This window comes from Gopherus evgoodei, chromosome 13 (genome assembly GCF_007399415.2).
Source record: "Gopherus evgoodei ecotype Sinaloan lineage chromosome 13, rGopEvg1_v1.p, whole genome shotgun sequence".
Lineage (NCBI taxonomy): Eukaryota > Metazoa > Chordata > Testudines > Testudinidae > Gopherus > Gopherus evgoodei.
This window is the reverse complement of record NC_044334.1, coordinates 20,841,260-20,861,066: the sequence shown is the minus strand read 5'-3', so window position 1 is coordinate 20,861,066 and position 19,807 is coordinate 20,841,260. Positions and strand designations below refer to the sequence as shown.

General features: G+C 48.8%; 1 protein-coding gene across 1 annotated transcript in view; it reads left to right on the top strand.

Moving 5' to 3' along the window:
- The first annotated feature begins 380 nt into the window (after window positions 1-380).
- Window positions 381-19,807, top strand: part of ADORA2A (adenosine A2a receptor) — a 41,749-nt gene continuing 22,322 nt past the window's right edge. The window contains exon 1 of the mRNA XM_030583303.1: window positions 381-573. The gene's annotated coding sequence lies outside the window, so the exon portion shown is untranslated. The remainder of the gene's footprint in view (window positions 574-19,807) is intronic.

The window sequence follows — 19,807 nt, the reverse complement described above, 5'->3', positions numbered from 1 at the left end:
AGAATGGCGTATTTGCAAACTGTGTTGAAATGGGATTCCGGGGGGTCCGTGTTTTTCCATCCTTCTCCTTTTCCCCCCTCTTCTTTCAGTGAAATCGGTCCCAGCGGCGAGGGTGTGACTGAGCCGCCAAAGCGGGCCCTCCCCAGGAAGTCAGGCTCAGAGAGCGTGGTGTGCCTTAGCCAGCCGGGCCCCAGCGCAGAGAACGTGGCTGCTGCGGGGAGAACTCGCCCCGATTCGCCGGGCTCGCGTGCCTGAGGCCGTGATAACCTCCAGGGGGCGCCGTAGAGCCCCCCGCCTGCGTCTCCCGCCTCGCTGCGCCGGGGCTCAGTCCGTGGGTTTGAATTTCACCCAGTCACCAGCCTGGAGCGGGCGAGCGAGTGGCCGGCCACGCGAGAGGGGGAGCGGCCAGTTCGCGCGCAGCTGCCGGCGCGGGAGCAGCCCCGGCCTTTGAGAAACTTTCTTGGCCGGTCGGTGGCGAGCACCAAAGCGGGCTGAGCAGGAGCTCGGAGCCTGGCTGGCGAGCCCCGGAGAGCCCGCGTGGGGCGGGCGGAGGAAACAGCCTCCCCTGGACAGGTGGGTGCTGTGCGGGGCGGACCCCCGGGCAGGGGAGAAGTGCCCCCCCAGCCGCTCACTCCCCGGGACATTTCCATGCGCCCCCCACCCCCGCGGGCATCGCTTTCCAAGCCGCCGGGGTGCTGGGGAATTGCGGAGACAGAGCAGGGGAGAGGAGCCTGCAGATGCACTCGCGTGGGGCCGGGAGTGTGTGTGTCAGAGAATGTCTGTCTGTGGGAGAGTGTGTCTGTCTGTCTGTCTGTGGGAGAGTGTGTGAGTGTGTCTGTCAGAGAGAGAGGCTGGATCCAAGAATCCTGATGCTATTTGGCCCCCAGCCCTCAAATTGTGCGATTACAATAGAGAACAAGTGCAGCCTCCCCTACTGCCCCCCCCAACCTGGATCCAGCCCCCGCCTCCCCCTTCTCATGCCTAGACAACAATCGAAGCTGCTTCTCCTGCTCAAAAAGTATTCTGGACTCTGGCACATCCCAGTCCCGAAAACTAAATCTGGCCCCTGGATTCTGTCAGATCCACCCAAGTTTTAGTCCTCTCCTTCTCAAGTCCATGTCATGAATAGAGCAGCAGAAACAGTCCAGACTCGGATGCTTCCCAGTGCGTAAAAAAATTCTGATCTTGCACTTGGATCTAGCTGGATTGGTATTTTTTTGCCCCAGACTCAAACCGTGCTCTATATCAGAGGCTGGGGTTTTCTGGTAACGTAGTAGCGGCATCTTGTTTGTTTTAACAATACATCTTGGGAGCCTGGAGCCAAAAATGCAAACTCTAGCAGAGTCCAGGTGCTGAATGTGCCTGTGATGCTGTTGAGCAGGGATGTATTGGGGTTTGGGATTTTACGGTGGAAATGGAGTAGCTGCACTTCTTGTCTGTTTAGCTGGTTTAAGTTTTGGGTTTGGGATAAAAAGCTCACTTTCTCCAGAAAGACCCTGGTGCCAAACGCAATCGCTTTTCAGTGGGGCTGTGTCAGTTTGTAACAAGATCTGATGAGTTTTTTTCTTCTGTATTAAGATCAGTAGAATTTGGGGGATTGGGGTTGAAAATTGGCCAGACCCAATAGGATCTAGGAGCTAGTTATGTATTTTCCCAGTTCTGTTGGGCTGAGATGCAGACAGATCCTGATTTTTCCTGAGATTTGTCTTCTGCTTAGACTGTACAAGTTGGGCTTGTGGGCCAAAGCCTGCTAAGATCCAATTGCCAGATCCAGGATTTTGTGCAACTTAAGGCACTAGAATGAGTTCAAGCTGGGAACCATCTGACGGGGAGGAGCACCTGCCCTTGTTCTCTGTTCATGCCATGGAATTTGGGGGCAGAAGGTGGAAGTTGGACAGACTCAGGAGGTTCCATGCACTGGATCTGAGGTTTTGCCACACTCACGTGCCAGAATCCACACTCTTGTGGTGAAGTAGGAGTACCTCAACTTCTCTATATGGGTGTTGGAATTGGGGCTCTTGGGGCAAAATTTGGGTAGTTCCAGCAGGATCCTGGTAGATTCAGCTTTTGCTTTCATCCCTCTGAGGGATACTGGTAGAGTTCGCGTGCTAGTTTCAGAGATGGCATGGGTGTTGAATCTGAATCTCTCCCTGTTCCCTTTGGGGTGATAGTAATACAGTCAGGCATGCCCTTCCATGGACAGCCTTTGAACATTGGGGGAAAGGCAAACAACTGTCCACTCCCCCTTTTTACCTAGATCCCCAACTGCAAGACTGGGACAATTCTTTGTCATCAGAATTCCTAGATATCCACAACTTTTGATTCCCCCCTCGATTTCTCTTGAGTTTGGAGTCTAAGCTCTTCATCCCCTTTGCTCCCCCAGCCCTCTGACTTCTCACAGCCACCCAGTGCTCAAACTCTCAGCTTTTGTCCCCCCACATCATCCTCAGACTTCTAGCCCTTAATTTTGTTCCCCTCAAACCCAGCACTGCTGCTGAGTCCTTGAATGTACGTGCTCTTAGTCAACTGGAAACAGTGGTTTCCTCAGGAGTATCAGATACCGGTAAACGTGCATATAGCATTTAACGCTGGTGAGTTTCAGTTGTTTAACTTTGAAATCAAGCTAAATAAACAACGTCACCAGAAATAAATGAGGTGGTTCATTTTTCCTCTGTGATATTTACAGTCGGCTCAATGCTGTCCAGCATTTCAACAATATCTTTAGCTGCTGAAAGTGGAGACCTCTGAGCTTCAGTACATGGAAATGTTGTTAGTGAAGCTGTCATTAGAGGTGGCCAGTAACTCAGCAAGTGGGAGAGGATCGTGACTGGGGTGAGATCCAAGTTATGGTGGTTCTAAATGGACCATACTTTGTGCTTTCTGAATCATCTGAAATGATCAGCAAAAGGGCCACAGCTTCCTCTGTTTATCCCTCCTGGTCTGGTGTAAGGAAAAATGGGTGTTTCTAATGGGCTTCCAAGGAGCTGGATGGTGGTTGGTGTGATTCCAAGGCAACAAGAAGCCAGGAGATGAGTGAGATTGCTTCAGCCCATCCTTTCTGTAAGGAGAAAGACCCCATCAGCGGCACTGAAACACAGGCTGTGGCACATGCAGAGGCTGAACTGCTGCAAGGTGCCTTTCAAATATCACCCTATAAAGCACCATAGTTTCTCTAACGCTGGTTTTGAACACTGTGCGGTACAAACACTGGTATAAAGCCACGAGTTCAGTGTGCCTCTGTCTTATTACCAACGTAAAAGCACCGTGATTTTGAAGAGGCTGCTTGACAGAGTCTTTCTGGTGTGTCTGTGTGTGACACAGAGAAAACAAAAGGGGTTAACTTAAAAAGGTTAGTGTGAGGCATTTGGGTAAATAGTAGTTAAGGCAACTTTTATTAACTATTTAAACCAAAATTATTGTACCAAGCAGATGGTCATCAATTAGGTAACTCTGTCTTTGAACGTATTTGTTTTCAGGCTTTTAAGTCACAGCCTTGTGGTAACTGAAGAACTGTAGTAATTGACCAATTCAACTTCCTGTATGCAATAGAGACATGCAGTTATACAGAGGGCACAGTCCTCTCTGTTTTGCCTTTAAAATGGAAAACTACAAGATCAGAGTGTCACAGCTGCCTGCAAAAGGATTAAGCAGAATGACAAGCAGGGATATGGGAAATCCTTAAACTGGATTAGATTTGTGGAAGAATTCATTTATGTTGAATTTCAGTTTAAAAAAAAACAAAACAGTACAAATGTGATTACATATTCAAAGTATATGAATAATATGAAAATAAGAGAACCTTTCTTATGTGGCAAGTAGCTCAAACTGTAAATTAACAATCACAGTTTGTAACTCCCCAAATTTATGTATAAAACAATGGCTACTTGCATGCACACAGGTGTATAGAAAATAAAAACTACATATGCCAGGCAGCATGAGTTCATGGAAAGCAGGTGGGAGGTCTCTTTCATCCCATTCAGTGGGATGGACTTGGAATATACATATAAATATCAAGCCCCCAATTCCAAGAAAAGATTAAGGGAACATACCTTCCTGCTTTTGATGAACGGCATTAGAACCCTGCAGCATAGGTGCTGGGGGTGCTGCAGTACCCCAGGGCTTGAAATACTAATAACAACCTAAATACATGGCTTCCATCTTCAGCACCCCACTATAAAAATTGTTCCAGCACCTCTGCCCTGCAGGAGATTTCTGGACTGTATCAAACTGTCAGAATGGGTGGGAAGGGAAGTATAGATCCAAAATGAGTATTTTTGCCAAAACTTCTCTATATGCATCTTTTATTGGTGATATTTTAATAGTTTTCCATAACAGCCACTGCTTGCTTCCACATTTTAATATAATCAGCTTTTAACAACTATTCTTCTTATTGTTTAATCCAATCTCTTGTAATGAAGTTCAGGTTGAGCCCTATGATTAAATCCTGATAAAAACAAGCAGAGAAAAAATGGAGCCAAATATGAGAGCTTTGAGGAGAGTTTTGTTTTGGATTTTCACCCTCTCCAATGCCCATTGACAGCCTCCAGAAGAACCCATTAATTTTGTGCAGTCCACGAATCCTTGCTGTTGGGCCTAGCGACTTTTTCATCCGTTTTTATGTGGTCGGGAACAGAAATAAAATAGAAGAGAGAACTGTAGAACTGCTCGATCACTTATAACAAGTTCAACCTGTGGAATTGGAAAATATCAGTGAACAATAAGGGTTGTGACTGGTGACTCCATAGAAGATAGCCTGATGAGCAATAGACCGCATGAATTCTATAAAAAACACATTATAAAGACACCCTGGAAGCGCACTCTGATGTGATTACAAATTTAGTAGACGAGGGAATTTGGTGAACGTGATATTTAATAAAGGCCTTTTATAGTCATGTGAGAATTGAAAAGTTAAAACAAATTTGTTTAGATAAACATACTGGGATGAGATTATGAAATGGGCTGCTGAGCCAAAAACAGAATGATCTCGAGAATTTAGAGAAATGGGCAAACAGAATTGTTTTTTAATTAGGCTGTTATAAAGACTGACTTGGGAACTACTCTCACTAGGCAAAAGACTGAGGGCTTGGCTATACTTGAAAGTTATAGTGCATTAAAGCAGCCCCGGATGCACTAGCTCACTCCCCATCCACACTGGCAAGGCACATAGAGCGCTCTGACTCTGCAGCTAGAGCGCTCCTGGTGCCTCACCTCGGCGAGAGGAATAACGTTTGCTGCACCTTGGCTACAATGCCCGGACGTCAGTGTGGACAAGGGGTTGCATTACTGCACTCTGATCAGCCTCTGGAAACATCCCATAATCCCCTTAAGTCAAGTGGCTACTCTTGTCATTGTTTTGAATCACTGGGAATGCAGATATGCCTGTTGAAAGCTCCGTTTCTGACAGCCGGCTGCTTATCTGCTCCGAGAAAAAACAACCATTAGTGTGGAATGCTGTGTGTGAGAGAGGGGAGTTCTGCTGCTATTTAAAATTACAAGACAGTGTGCTAACATGCTCTCAGCCCCCCCAAAACCCACACTCTCTCCGTCCACGTACAGACAACACCCTCCACCCGACCCCACTCCATTTGAAAAGTATGTTGCACTCGCTTGCATGCTGAGATAGCTGCCCATAATGCACTGTTCCCAATGCCACTGCAAGTGCCACAAATGTGGCCATGCCAGTGGGCTTGAAGCTGTCAGTGTGGACAGACTGCAGCGCTTTCCCTACTGCACTCTCCGAAAGCTGGTTTAACTCAAAACCCTCTGTATCTGCAAGTGTAGGCATGCCCTAAGGCTTGGATTTAGGAAAGGATTTAAACTAACTTTAAGCATGTGCTTAAGTGTTATGCTGAATATAGATGCTTTCCTCAGGGCCTTGTCTGGGAGCCTGTTGGTTGGTTAGAGAGCAGTAATACAGAAAATGGCCTAGGGAGGATGGAATGCAAGAAATTAGCTGGGAGTTTGAGGTGATACTGTTGCACAAAACGTGAACATTCTGCTGCGAAGTTCACTAGGAGTGGCAGATGTAAAACAATGAAGAAGCCATGCTTCGAATTCTGTGACTAGGGTTGGGACACCTACTATTAATAAAGACAATCCATTGACAAATTGGAAAGGTATTCCCCATCCAAAAGGGAATAACTAAAATGCTACAAGTACTAGAGGGTGAGGTGTGAAGAGTGACTCAATTGATTTTATTCATCTTAGTCAAACGTAGGGTGGGACGTTGTAACAGTTGTAAAACATTTGAAAGGTAGTAAGATAAAGGCCAAGGTGAAGTACTTAATTTGTGCCAAGGCTTGTCCATTCCTAGCCCCGGCACCTCTGAGCATGGCCGTTCCTAGCCCCGGCACCTCTGGGATTCACACATTGGTTATGAAAGTAAAAGAAAGGGCACCTCTTTCATTACACACAGGCTCACTGGAGGGGGGTGGGGGAAGGGGCAGTTGCCCAGGGGCCCGGGCTGCAGGGTGCCTAGGCGTGCGATACCGCTTCAGGCCCTGCACTTTGGGGGGCCCCACCGCAGGCCGACATGGGCAGTCCCGGAAGTGACACACTCATCACTTCCACACACACACACACTCCCTCCCCTCCCCACCCCCCGGGATGGCCCTGGGGCTCGGAATTTCTGTCGGCAGGCCTGATTACAAATTAAGCACTGCCAGGGAGGAATGATTCCAGGTGTTGCAGGATGATGTAACAAACCCTGAAACATGAAGAGAACATTTTGTTTAGAGTTGTTTAGGGAACATTTTACTAACAATGAAATTGAGACAATGGAACAATTTCCTGTGAGCGAGACCCAATCACTAGTGAGGTTCAAGCATGGACTGGATAGTGCAGGTGAAGGCCAAGCTCCTACTAGTGCAAAAGCTTGAACTAGCCAGTCAGGACAGTTAGAGGAATCGGGCGGGTCTCAGAGATATTTGGTGATGTGGGAAATGACTTGCTGGGCTGTCTCCTGCAAGGGGCTGAGTGCACTCCACACTCTGTCTCTCCTAGGAAGCACTCTCTGTACCTTGCAGGATCAGGCTTGTGGTATCTGCCAACTTGTTGCTAGACTCTAAAGCTGGCTTAGCAGAGTCCCGCATTTAGTGCCTGTGTTTGCTGTGTCCATAACCTGCATGTTATCCCAGCCAAGCCTCACTGGGACCCTTAGGATCCTTAGGTAGCAAGCTGTTCCAGCTGGGAGCGCAAGGAGGCAGCAGGAACTGTGCTAAGCTGGTCTCAGCTGGGGGTCACCCTTTGCATATCTTACTGGGCCAGTTCCTCACCCATTCAAGTGAATAAGGCAGAAAAGCTGAGCAGGGTGCAGTGTGATTCAGGCTTGTTCTGCTTTCTGAATGTTTCCGTTTGGTTTGCTATGTTCTCACACTTGGGACAGTAACACAGCCCTTGGTCTCTTGCCTCAGCCAGTGTTGGAGCCTCCCAATCTGTCCCCCTTCTCCTGGGCTGTGACATTACCATGCCCTCCTTCTAAGGTGACCAGACGCAGGGCCGTCCTTGCCCATACGCAAAGTACGCAGCTGTGTAGGGCAGCAGGAAAGTTGGGGCACCACATTTCCTGGTGCCCTGCACAGCTGTGTGCTGTTCCAGCCCCTGCTCCACCTCTTCCCCATGGCCCCCGCCCCTGCTCCACTCCAGTCCCATCCCCGCTCCCCTGAGGACTGCAGCAGGGCTGGGCCTGCACTCACCAGCGGTGGGAAATGCAGCGGCCCGGCCTCAGCCGCACCGCCGGTGAGTGCTGGTGGGTGGTTCTCCCCGCCCTCTAAACCAGCCCCACCCCACCCCATGAAGGCCTGCCCATCCCCACATGGAGGGGCCATGGAGGGCCCCAGAATAGCTAGGGACAGCCCTGACCAGATAGCAAATGTGAAAAATCGGGACGGGGGCTGAGGGTAATAGGCACCTATATAAGAAAAAGCCCCAAATATCGGGACTGTCCCTATAAAATCAGGACATCTGGTCACCCTATCTCCTTCCTTTTTTCTCACCCCTTTTTTTTTCAGGAACTGTTGGCATAATGAAGGGTCCAAGTGTTTCCAAAGTGAAGTGTCTAGTATCTGGGTAGAACAGGTATTGCAGTGGTAGCATTGGAGTAGAGCTGGGATGAAATCAGGTTGCCCATTCGTTCCATTTTGTAATTCATCTCTCACTTACATGTCTCCCCAGATATTGGGTTGTGAGGAGGTGAGAATTTGCAGATGTTTATTCTTTTCTTTTCATTACCAGAACCACTGACCTTCTTGGAGGGGAATGCTCAGGTCTCTGGGACTTATTTGGGAACCTCTCTTAACTGGCTGTTGACATTTTCAGAAAACAGAGTGTTAAGTAAGTCCAGATACAAATCAGTCCCTGAGGCTGAAGAGTCATGGGAAGCGGGTTAATAAAACATATATTGCATGGTAATAAAAGCTTCATTTTCACTCTGAGATCAGTGCACTCAGGCACATTGGGAGGAATTCTGAAACTTTCAGCAGGAAACGGTCCCCTTAATAAAAGGTTGCCAAGAGTTGTGTGATTCTTTAATGTGATCCACAGGAACGATGCAGGCATCTTAAATTGCTGCAAGAGTGTAATGTTCATATATGTCTAGTCCATACAGCAATCTCCATATTCTGCAGCGCTCTAGAAAATCATATTGCCAGACAGCAGCTAGAGGGCATTTTATCAGTCTGACTTTGGCAGTGGCCAGTATGGTTATAGTTGTATGTAGTGTGGGGCTTTAGAAAGGAAACATGTTCATTTTGAATGTGTTAAAAGACCTACAGTCTACATTTTTTAAAATGACCAGTGATTTTGTATTTCTAGTTTGACACACCTTAAAAGCACCTGACTTGCAGAACTGCTGAGCATCTCCCTCCTGAAAATCAGGCCACTTTGGGCTGTCAAGTTGGGCACCCAAAGACAAAGGTGCCCCAGTCACTAGTCACTTAAAAAGCCCTGATTAGTACTGTCTTTACAGAACCATATGGGGCTCATTTGGACACTTAACAGAAGTTCTTCTTTGAGTGATTACTCGTGTGTATTCCACAATAGGTGTGCGTGCTCGTACATGCACTAGTGCTGGAAGATTTTCCCCTAGCGGATGCCCTCCACACCGGACACCCTGCAGGCGGCCCAGGATGTTATGACCATGCCGGTACCAGGAGCACCACTGACGTCGGCCCCGCAGTCGCCCCCAGCTCGGTACCGATCTTGGTCGAGGGAATGTTCCTGACGCCGTTGCAGCCCCGCGACTCCAGGGCAAAGTCCACATGGATCGCCCTCGCCATTCTTTCTCCACCAGACTGTCTGGTCGGGTTCCGTCTGACCGAGATTCCCAACACCGCTCCACCTTGAGGAGCGAACACCAACAGGACCGAGGCAGATGTCGTCAAAGGTCCTTGTCTGAGAGGGACTATCGCAGCTGCTCACAGCACAAACGTCAATATCATTCCTGTTCGGCGTCCCACTCCAGGACACCACCACGGCACCGCCTCTGCAGTCCCAGGCATCAGTCACTGGTGTCTTGCTGTTGCAGGTCCGCCTGCTGGAGCTGATCTCAGAGTAGCTGTTACCGATAGTACCAGTCCTCCACGTCAGGACTGCGGTCCTATGGTCAGCATCATTCCCAGCGCCGCCACTCCTCCCGGTCCAGGGACAGCAGCAGATCGTATGTCAGCCTGGCCTTCCTTTGTAGTTGTCCATCAATGGGCCAGGCCAGCCAGCATGAACAGCCGGCTTTGCCAGTGCCACAGCAGGTGCAGTGGCGCCGGCCCATTGGTATCAGTAGGCACCGTGGCCTCTGATGCAGCCCGCAGTGGGGGCTCGCTCAGTGGCTGGAGCCTCAGAAGACCATTGGCCTCCCTCTCCAGACCTCCGAGGAAGGAGTTGGTGGGACGTACATTCTCGGCACCGTGCCTGGAGACCGACCAGGTGGTGGACCCTCCGGTGTCGGTAAACACTCAAAATACCGTGCTGGCTTCCTCACCCTCCTCAGATGAGACGATTACGGCCCCTCCTCCCTCCGTCCCGCAGGAGGACTTTAGGGCCCACCAAGAAGTCTTAAAAAGGATGACATCAAGCCTCCCTCTCCAAGCTGAGGAGTTGGTGGAGCCCTTGGACTCCCTGTTTAACGTGTTGTCCTCCTCAGCACCTGGGAGGGTGGCCTTGCCTCTCCATAAAGGGGTGGCAAAATTTTAAATGCCCTGTGGCAAAGCCCGGCTTCATTGTCCCCTATCTCTAAGAGAGTGGAATGCAAATATTTTGTACCCAGCAAGGGGCATGAATACTTATACACTCACCCTGCTCCTAACTCCCTGGTGGTCAAGTCGGTCAACCACAGGGAACGGCAGGGCCAGCCAGCCCCCGCCCCTAAAAATAAAGATTCAAGGAGGCTGGACTCTTTTGGAAGAAAAATGTATTCGTCCTCGAGCTTCCACTTACGGGTGGCAAACCACCAGGTTCTCCTGGGTTTAATCTGTGGGGCTCTCTGCCCAAGTTCAAGGACTCCCTTCAGGAATGTGACAGGAAGGAGTTCAAAGTGCTGGTGAAGGAGGGTACAGCGGCTGCCAGGGCAACCCTGCAGGCGGCTTCAGATGCAGTGGACACGGCTGCGTGGTCTATGGCCTCCACAGTGTCCATGAGAAGGACGTTGTGGCTCATGTTCTCCGATGCCTTTCTCTTGTCCTGTTCAGGCTGGTTTCTTTATGTCTTTCCCCCATTGCTGCTGATTGGCAAGGTCCTGGAAAAGATAAAGACGGACAAGACCCGGGTACTTCTGATTGCCCCGGCATGGCCCAGGCAGCATTGGTATGGGACCCTTGCGGGCCTGGCGGTCACCTCGCCATGGCCGTTGCTGTCCCGCCTGGACCTGCTCTCCCAGGACCAGGGCCGTCTCCTCCACCTCAACCTAGCGGCTCTTCACCTCACGGCGTGGCTACTCAATGGTTAGGTTGGGAGGAAAGGACATGCTCGGAAGGAGTTCAGTACGTCCTCCTAGAAAGCAAGCGGCCCTCCATGCGCCGAGCCTACTTGGCAAAGTCGTCTCAGTTTTCCAGATGGGCGGATGAGCAGGGAGTTTCCCAGTGGCTGCCCTGATCCAGTTTATTCTGGACTACCTCTGGCACCTTAGAGCCCAGGGCCTGGCGCCCTTGTTAGTCAAGGTGCACCTGGTGGCCATATTGGCCTTCCATCCGCTGGTGCAGGGCCACACGGTATTCTCCCATGCTATGACTGGCCAATTCCTTAAGGGGTTAGATCGCATCTTCCCATATGTTAGGCCCCCTGTCCCGCAGTGGGACCTAAATCTGGTGTTGGCCCATCTCATGGGGGCTCCCATTTGAGCCTCTAGCCACGTGCTCCTGGTCACACCTCTCGTGGAAGGTGGCCCTCCTGGTTGCAATCACATCGGCAAGGCGGGTCTTGGAGCTCAGGACCCTGACCTTCAAGCCCCCTACACGGCGTTTCATAAAGATATGGTCCAGCTCCGCCCACACCCTTCATTCCTCCCGAAGGTGGTCTCCACCTATCACATGGATCAGGGCATTTTTCTACCGGTCCTCTGCCCCAAGCCCCATGCATCTAGTTTGGAGCGCCGCCTCCACACGCTGGATGTGAGACGGGCTCTGGCTTTCTACCTGGAGCAGACTAAGCTGTTTAGAAAGTCCGTGCAACTGTTCATCGCCTTGGCCGAGTGCATGAAAGGTCGGTTGATCTCCACTCAGCAGCTCTCCAACTGGATCACCTCGTGCATCCTTACCTGTTATGACCTGGCGGGAATCCCTCTGCCACCAATTGTGAGGGGGCACTCGACTCGGGCACAGGCCTCGTCAGCTGCCTTTTTGGCCCATGTCCCCATTCAGGAGATTTGTGGGGCTGTCACATGGTCTTCAGTTCACATGTTCACCTCGCACTGTGCGATCGTCTCCCAGACCAGGGATAACGCTGGGTTCATCCAGGGCTGTGCTCTGTCCTGAGAATTTGTGAACTCTTACCCACCTCCAACAGATATAGCTTGGAATCACCTATTGTGGAATACACATGAGCAATCACTCAAAGAAGAAAAGACAGTTACGTTTTCCGTAACTGATGTTCTCGAGATGTGTTGCTCATGTCCATTCCACATCCCACCCTCCTTCCCCTCTGTCGGAGTTGTCTGGCAAGAAGGAACTGATGGTGGGGGGAGCATGCAGTGCCTCTTATACCACACCATGGAGGCGCCACTCCAGGGGTCACTGGGGTGCTCCCCTACGGGTAGTGCTAGGGGAAAAATTTTCGGCACCGGTGCATGTGGCGAGCACGCACACCTATTGTGGAATAGACATGAGCAACACATCGCGAAGAGCACCAATTACGGAAAACGTAACTGTCTTTTTCAGCTGCCTGTCTAGCTGGGGTCTAAGGTAACTAATGCAGGTGGAGAGGGAAGATTGAGGGGGCACTTGGGAGAGGTTATGTAACTGTACAAAGATGGAACCACTCTGGAGGTGGCTGGGCAGTACCAACTTTTAGTGGATGGCTGCAGTTGTTAGAAGATGAGGTAAAATTGCATATTTTGGGTCTATGGGCTGAGGTGGTCTTAATGGGATTCCCCTTTGCTATAGTTCATTTTGCTGTCTTTCTCCCTAACTACTCTGAGGCCATGTCTACATCTAAAATTTTGCAGCGCTGGTTGTTACAGCTGTATTAGTACAGCTGTATAGGGCCAGCGCTGCAGAGTGGCCACACTTACAGCAACCAGCGCTGCAAGTGGTGTTAGATGTGGCCACACTGCAGCGCTGTTGGGCGGCTTCAAGGGGGGTTCGGGGAACGCGAGAGCAAACCGGGAAAGGAGACCAGCTTCGCTGCGGTTTGCTCTCGCGTTCCCCGAACCCCCCTGCAAACCGCAGGGAAGGAGACCTGCTTGCTCGGGGGTTCCGGGAACGCGAGAGCAAACCGGGAAAGGAGACCAGCTTCGCCGCGGTTTGCTCTCGCGTTCCCCGAACCCCCCCTGCAAACCGCAGGGAAGGAGACCTGCTCCGGGGGTTCGGGGAACGAGAGAGCAAACCGGGAAAGGAGACCAGCTTCGCCACGGTTTGCTCTCGCGTTCCCCGAACCACTCTGCAAACCGCAGGGAAGGAGACCTGCTTGTTTGGGGAACGCGAGAGCAAACCGGGAAAGGAGACCAGCTTCGCCGCGGTTTGCTCTCGCGTTCCCCGAACCACTCTGCAAACCGCAGGGAAGGAGACCGCGAGAGCAAGCTGGGGAAGGAGACCAGTTTGATTACCAGAGGCTTCCTCAGGTATGCTGGGATACCTGCTTATTCCACGGAGGTCAAGAAAAGCGCTGGTAAGTGTCTATACTTGATTACCAGCGCTGGATCACCAGCGCTGGATCCTCTACACCCGAGACAAAACGGGAGTACGGCCAGCGCTGCAAACAGGGAGTTGCAGCGCTGGTGGTGCCCTGCAGATGTGTACACCTCCTAAGTTGCAGCGCTGTAACTTCCTCACCAGCGCTGCAACTTTCTGATGTAGACAAGCCCTGAGAAGGGGCAGATACTCAGTCCTCCTGAGGGGACCAGTGACTTTTCCCGTGCATTCATACTACAGCCTTACTGTATAGTTTGTGGTTGGCTTCCCCTTCCATTTACAGGGGTTGGTACAACCAAGGTGGGCTCAACACTTCTGAATTCAATCTTCTCTAGAGTTTTAGGGTGTCTGGTCCTGGGGGGTTTGGGTTGGACCCATCTCCATTACAAACTTCCTTGTATTTGAGAGCAAATCCCACAGCCCACTTAGAAATCTGTTTTAGGAATATCTTCTCACTTCCTATTTGCTGACAATAAGGATTGGGCTTGGGTCATGTATTTGAGAAATGGATGGGAATTTCTTTAAATCAAGGGTTGGAGACTTACAAAAAAATAGTTTTTACTGTAAGCAAGAAAAATATTTAGAGGAGCAAAGGACCATTCTCTGGAAGTCACTATTGGAAGGAATCTGTGCTGTGCGTGCTTGCTTGCTTGCTGACCTCTTTGCCTTTCCACTTCCTTTAGACAAATATTTTAGCTCATAAACAAGTAACAAGAAATTCGTGCTAATAAAAAAAATTATAAGGTGATTTGTAAAGAGGCAAGCTAGATCTCCAATCTGATAGCCTGCCAGGAAAACATGGTGCTTCCAAACTTTTGAAGTCATATGTAATTAGCAATACATGATCTCCCCAAAGTGTAGTATCAGAGTCTACTGGCTGAGCAGATCCAAAGGAGGGATTTAGCAAACATAGCAGAACGTAATATGTAAGCAGGCATGCTTTTACCACAGAGCATGGAGACCCAAAGAAAGAAGGGAAGTTTTTGTTAGATCCCTGAACGCACAGGCTGAGCACTGTCACTTTGGAGTTAGTAAAGAAGAACACTTGAGATTTTCTAGTAGTTAGGGTTTTGAACAAAACTTTTAGAAAAAACTCAATCTCAGCTCCCTCTAGAAAAGATGGTGTAACTGGCTCAGCAGACTGTGCTAGTGAAAATGTGTTGTCCAGCAAGAAACTTATAGAATTGTGGTGCAAGTAGCAGAAGAATAAATTCCTGGGGGAGAACAGAAGCATCATTTAAAAAACAACAACAACAACAACAACAAATACCCTCTTAATTGCACTGAGTTCATGAGGTAGAAATGTTACAGGTGTAACAAGGGATAACACAGGACAGATTATGCATATTAAAGAAATGTAAGGGAAAAAGACATTGGAAGCAAAAAACCTAAGGTGATAGTACAAACAATGGTGAATGACGCCTACTTCTTAGGAGTCATGTCCAAAGCTAACATTCATGGGCAGGCTTGGGCTTCTAATCTTCAATAGTGTTATATTTACACATTGATCCCAGGGCAGAGTGACACCAGTTTATAAAGAGACTTTTATGGAGATGCTCCCTAAGTTGGAACAGCCCGGAGTATTGCTCAGTAGCCTGGTTGGGTCAACTGAAAACCCATCCTCACTCTACAAGGCCCAAGGAGAGTGGGTTTGACACGTATTAATTGAGCCAGCACCAATAACTTCTTAGACCAAACTACAGTCACTGAGATGGGCCTGGTGGAACACAGAGGAGGCAGGTACGGCGTTCAGTCAGAATGTCCACCTTAAAGATAACAGGGTGGATGCTGATGAGAGGGGCCAAGCTCCATGTACTCAGTCTAGCCTGAAAGGTGCTAGTCCTTATTTCCCAAATTGAAGGAAGAGCAGGACAAATCAAGGAGAGTGGTGCAGTAGGGCATGTTACTGACCCAGCAAAGCAGTGTGCCCATCATGGGTAGGAGGAGGGCACATCCAGGTCTGCGTAGACCTAAAAAGGTTCAGTGAAGAAGTAAAGGGGGAAAGATGTATTCTCCCCACAATGGAAGAAACAATCTCAGTTTAGCTGGTGCAACAGGATCCTGCGCACTGGATTCTGACATGTTCCTTTCCACCCTGACTGTGCCAAGCAGAGAACTTTCATAGCCATCTGAAGGAGATTGCTCTATTGCCATGCCAGAAGCTTTCCGGAGGAAAATGAGTGAGATTCTGCAAGGCTGGAGGGCATTCTTCATGGATGACACTTCAGGTACAAAAGGACATAATGGTGAGATGAGCTCGGAGAGCAACTGGACTAAAATTTAAACTGAGAAAAAATATGTGGGTGGGTAGATGAATGGTATGGCAGACCCCACTCTGAATTATATATACCCTGAGCATTCTAAAAAGAGGTGAGGGGAGATCCACAGAGAGGTCAATTCCATCACCTGAAAATACACTGGAACAGATGCGTTTCAATAATATGGCACTTTTTTTTTTTTTGAGCAAATTCCTACAGTGCTCCAGAAAGGCCTGGCTCTTCATGAATTACTTAACACCCTGTCTTTTCCTTTGCTCTCTAAGTGCTCCTGAGTGGAGCCATAACTGTCTGCAACTGGTGTACTGGATGTGATAGCAGAAGAGGAGTCTGACAGACAGAACTGGCAATGAGTCCAATCAACAGCCGTGCACCTTCCCACAAGAGACCACATGTTCTTTTGACTATCACTGGAGATAACTTGTTAGTGATAAGGGCACTTTTTCTAAACCAGTGTTCTCTTTCTGTGTTTTCAATAGGATTCTCTTCAACATCTTTCTTACGCTTGTGTGAAACTATCTAGCCGCTCACTTTTTTTAATTGACACTATATGAATATTAATATTTTGTCTAGTCTTGACCCAAGGGCTCAGTCCAGGATCCTTCATGTTACTGGGTAGGACAGTGCAGCGTTCCTGCTGTCTACTGCAGTTATTGAGACTCGGTTAAAGTGGACACCAAGGAGCCTTTTCCTTTGGGTTTGTTTTTTAATCTAGCTTTGGTGCTATCAGTTGCACAGCTGCTGTGTCCCTCCCATACGTTTACTGGCACTGGCTGGTTTGGTGCACATTACAGTTGGAGGAGTCGTTATGGGGGAAGTTTCTTCTTCTTTGTTTTTGTTTAACATTTACAGTATCCACTTAGAAAATAATGGTCAGGTGTTTTCCATTCCAACCCCTCTTCCAGTGCAGCAATAAAGATTAATCCACTTCTAGCTCTTGGAGGGTGGAGCACCAAACCCAAGACAAGGTTTCAGATTAACCGTTCTTGTTGGCTGGTCCATCCAGAGCCGGTGCTAGGCATAAGCAGACTAAACAATTGCTTGGGCCCTAAGCAGCTCAAGGGGGGCCCCTATTAATTATTAGTATGTGTTGGGGGGGGAGTATTTCTGCTGAAGGCCCCCAATGGGCTACCACAAGCACCGGGTCCATCCTGCATCATGGGCTTTGCTTTCAGGCTGGTACCTGGGATGGTATATCTCCCTTCCCCCTCCCCCCCCCTTTCTTAAATTATGATTTTCACTTTAGAGGTAAGTAGAGCAGAGAGATCCTGGAGGGTTTTTGCCTTCCTCTCCAGCATGGGGCACAGGTCACTTGCAGATTTGCACTAGTGTCAATGGTGGATTCTCTGTAACTTGAAGTCTTTAAATCATTATTTAAGTACTTCAGCAACTCAGCCAGAGGTTCTGGGTCTATTACAGGAGTGGGTGGGTGAGGTTCTGTGGCCTGCAATGTGCAGGAGGTCAGACTAGATGATCATGATGGTCCCTTCTGGCTTTAGAGCCTATGAATCTATAAATAGAGGAGGGAAGAAGAGTATATAGGCTGGTGGGGTAGGATTTAATAATTATTTTATTAGTTATGGATAGTTGCTAAAGTTATTGATAGTAAATAAAGTCAGGATGGGCTGGGGTTGGGTGCAGCACAGCCTTCTGAAGAGGGAGGGTCTTTTTGCCCCCATCAACTAGGTAGAACAGAGGAGTCGGAATGCAGGGACAGGTTGCCATTGCCCTGGGGGAGAGCAGAATGGACTGGTTCAGTCTTAGAAATGGCTGAAACCATCTTTGTTCTGAATAAAAAGTGAAACAATGGAGGGTTTGGTGGAGCCCTTAAATGAACTTTGTTGTTCAGCAGTGGGGTTCTACATTGCTTCATTGAAGAAGGACTTCATTCATAGATGAGAAAGTAGCCTGGGCATGAGTGTTCCATACTGCCAAGCCTCAGGAAACCCAAGTGGGAGTCTAAATCTTAGTCTGCTGTTCCCCAGTTGGAAGAGGTTGGGAATGCTGCAGAGACAGTGTGCTCAATAGGCGTGCCACAGACTACTCCTCATCTGGTTGAGTAAGAGACAGCATTGATGGGTTCACAAGAGTGTCTTATCTACACTTCTCTCAGCCAGAAGGATGATGGCTTGGCTTGTTTAGCCTGGCCAAAAGAAGGCTGCGGGGGGATATGCTTGTTCTATATAAATATATCAGGGGCGTTAACGTTAGGGAGGGAGAGGAATTATTTAAGTTTAGTTTTAATGTAGGCACGAGGACGAATGGGTACAAACTGGATATTAGGAAGTTTAGACTTGAAATTAGACGAAGGTTTCTAACCATTAGGGGAGTGAAGTTTTGGAACAGCCTTCCGAGGGAAGTAGTGGGGGCAAAAGACTTATCTGGCTTCAAGACTAAGCTTGATAAATATATGGAGGGGATGTTATGATAGGATAGTTTAATTTGGGCAATTGATCTTGGATTATCACCAGATAGGTCTGCTCAATTGTCTGCGGGGAGATGTTGGATGGGATGGGAACTGAGTTACTGCAGAGAATTCCTTCTTGGGTGCTGGCTGGTGAGTCTTGCCCACATGCTCAGGGTTTAGCTGATCGCCATATTTGGGGTCGGGAAGGAATTTTCCTCCAGGGCGGATTGGCAGGGGCCCTGGAGGTTTTTCGCCTTCCTCTGCAGCGTGGGGCATGGGTCGCTTGCTGGTGGATTCTCTGCAGTTTGACGTCTTCAAACCAGTTTTGAGGATTTCAATAACTCAGTCCTGGATTAGGGGTTGTATAAAAGTGGATGGGTAGGGTTCTGTGGCCTGCCTTGTGCAGGAGGTCAGACTAGATGATCATATTGGTCCCTTCTGACCTATGAGTCTATGAGTCTATGACTTAAAAGATCTTTGGGATAAAAAGGAGGAGGAAAAGTTCTCTCCAGGTCTGTGACAGGGATGTTGACTATCCCCTGTGGGGGTCAGAGTTTATATAAGCGCACATACTGTGTGTAGAGAGATAGCTCAGTCTTTGTTATACTTTTCTAAGACTACATTTTCAAGGGGGCCAAGCACCCATGGCTCCAGTTGACAATTATAGGAGCTGCAGGTGCTCAGAGCACCTGAAATTCAGGCTCATAAAGTGCTGTGGTATTCTTGCCTGCTTTGTTTTATTTTCATCCTTCATTAATGACGAACAGTCACAAGGGAAACAGTCTATTGTTAATATTTAATTTCCTCTTATTACTGGAAGCAGATGACTAAAAGATCAATTAAAAATGTAACCAGTAAAAAGCCAATACGGAAACCAGAAGAGCCACATCCTACTAAGATAGAGCAACTCTTCCTCCCGCCTGCGCACCCCAGTCACCTCTTCATCTGTTAGCCAGGATGTAGAGAAACCGGTTCTCAACCACGGCCCAGCTACTGCAGCGTGACAAGAGGTGAAACAATTATAAATAAGGCATCTAAAACCTTGGTATCTAAGTGCAGGAAACAAACTAGCGAGCGGCTTTTAAAAGCAATTCACAAGGAACAAAACCCAGATTTTTCAGTATATTTGTTCCCTAAAATGTTTCTCAGCTACAGGTAAAGTATGGACACTGGTTAATTTGTGTGATAGATGATCCTCTAAAAATATGGCTTGAGGCAATGTGTCTTCGACGTTTCAATAGATTTTAAAGATATGGAATCTTCCCCTAAGTTAAAGCATCTTCAAAGGGAGGAGAATGTTCCCAAGAGGCTAAAAATTTTCTTTCTGAGTTCCGAAAGCAGGAAACGTATGGCTTATTAACAGTACCGACCTGCTGGCTCAGTTTCAGGGTTAGGGTAGTTGGGAATAATACCTTGTACAAGTCCTAGGTTTTGCCCTAGGAAACTAGGCACCTGGGACTGTATTATTTTCCAGGGATACACTAGGAGGCACTGTGCTGGGGAGGAGGTGGTGTGGGGCCAGCTCAAGACTGTTGTCTGTGGAGTGAGTCCCCATTATGGTTGTCTCTCTCTTGGTAGGAACACCACCTCTTCCCTCCCTGTGTTACCTTGACATGACCCACTTTCCCTAGAACTGGTTTTCACTGGTCTGGAACCGGCTGGGAAAACCCATTCTGGTCCAGAGACCTGGCTGGGGTGGGGAAAGACCAGTCAGAGTCCAGAATGGCTCCAGGCAAGGAGGTGGGATCGGTAGTGCTGTGAGGAGGCTGAGGTGTGATAGGCCCTCAGCC